The following is a 2079-nucleotide window of genomic DNA, read 5'->3' on the forward strand; positions in this document are numbered from 1 at the left end:
AATAGGTCCAAGTAGATGAGTCATACCAAATACCCAGGCTATTGGAGCCATCAAAGTGCATTTAGAACACTTTGGAAATATTGGAAAAAGAGCTTGTATTAAATTATTTAAAATACAAATAAAAACCAATGTATTATCTCAATTGATCTTGATATTTTAGACTGACCGGAGGCCGTATTTCTACATTATCAGTGCTCGTAATACTTAGCCACCCGTGGTCAGCAAGGACTTGGCAATTTAATTCTGCCATGGTCTGCGTATTCTTATCCTTTAATGGATAGAGCAAGTTAAGCCGTGACGCCACATCAAAGAAGTCGCCTGTGTGCTCGGATGTGGGCAGGTCAACCAGATCAATGATGACCCTGCGCCATGGAACATCTTCAGTCACACTCTTAAGCGGTGCGAATCCATAGCGCTTGATCTGATTGAAATCACAGTCTGTACATGAATGATATACTCTGCCAACTAAAGTTGCAGCTTAGGGTGGGCGATCCCAGTTCGCTTAGCATCTTTAAGTGCGTCTGCTACGTTCTGGTGCTTCAGCTTATGATTTTACGTCAGCCAAGCAAGAATGTTTTTATCTTTCTGCTCCTCCAGAATAAAGGTAGGATGTTGAGAATCTACTTGCGTGGTCTCTAAGTCTGTAGTGTTTCCAGACTCCCGTCCTGCTTTCGCATGAGTGTCATAAGTGTGCTCCTGTGCGTTAGAAAACCTGACTTACTAAATAGTCGCATTATATGTGTATACGCTTTAGGATTGTCTTTCATTAATCCCTTTAGATATAAGGTTTGAAAGACCTCGCTTGGACTTTATGTTATTAAACAGAGTCCTAGCTATAGACTGACGCTTCTTAACAGTAGTGTCATTAGTATATTGTATTTCTTGTGCACGGACTTCAAGTGCTCTGTTGCCTTTGAACTGCTTAACATTCAATTGGGTAGAGAGAGATATCTTTGATTCTTTGACCTTGTTAAGGAAGTTCTCAGAAGGGGTCCATTTGGTTGTTCCAATGGGACCTATACGACATATTATAGTTTGTCTCCAGAGCGTCTTCTGGACGGCTCGGGTACCCTGATATAGGAAAGTATCTACTTCCCTATCTAAATATATTGGCTCGCATTGAATCATGCTTATTAATTTATTGAGCCATGGATCTTTACTCTGTTATGGGCAACACAACGCGATGGTAGCTTTATGTATATGAACATAATTCATTAGCTGGGCAATTAAATGCCATGGTGGATTAGCTCACGCATTATGTTTGGAGAGGTCTATTTGAAAGGCGTCTCCCAAAGGATGATTTAAAGTCCTGCAATTCGATAGTTGTGCATTATGATGTGCAGCAAACATATCTATGGTATGTGGCCCAAATATCTTTTGTGCCAGTTCAAACCACCTGGGATTACACTTCCAGTCAGTGGCTAGTAACTCATGTACGGATTTATTAAAGTCCGGTACGAAGCGTGATAACGTATCCGGTAAATGGTTATGTATTCCTGGCAGATGTTTTATATCAAAATGAAACTTTGATATTATATCATATGCCAGCGACTCAGTAATTGTGAGTCGGGGTTCATCTCTTTCATATATTGAAGAGATTTCTGATCACACATCAGCGTAAATGCTGTTCCATAAAGTAATCTCGGAAGTGTGTTAGAGCTGCCACTATGGCTAATAGCTCTTGTTTAACAGTTGGGTAATTCAACTGTGAAGCATTCATTGCTCGACTAAAGAATTGTATATTTCTAGGTTTTTTATCTATAACCTGAAATAATACTCCTCCTAAGGCTAAGTCGGAGGCGTCCGTTGCTATTTCAAACGGCACGCCATCGTCTGGTCCTTGTACAACAGGGGCTTGCTGGACTGCGTGTTTGAGCGCTTTAAATGCGTCATCACACTCTTTAGTCCACAAGTCTTCTAGTTTGCCCTTATGACATCTTTAAGTGTTCAAAATGTTTAAGGTAATCAGCCAAGTGTGGTACTCCATATGAAAAGAAGTCTACAAACCCACACATGCTGTTAACATCTCTTCCTGTAGTTGGTGTTCGCCAATCTAACAGGTGTTCTGCCTTACCGGTG

The sequence above is a fragment of the Sphaeroforma arctica genome (assembly GCF_001186125.1).
Source record: "Sphaeroforma arctica JP610 unplaced genomic scaffold supercont1.42, whole genome shotgun sequence".
NCBI classification, from domain to species: domain Eukaryota; class Ichthyosporea; order Ichthyophonida; genus Sphaeroforma; species Sphaeroforma arctica.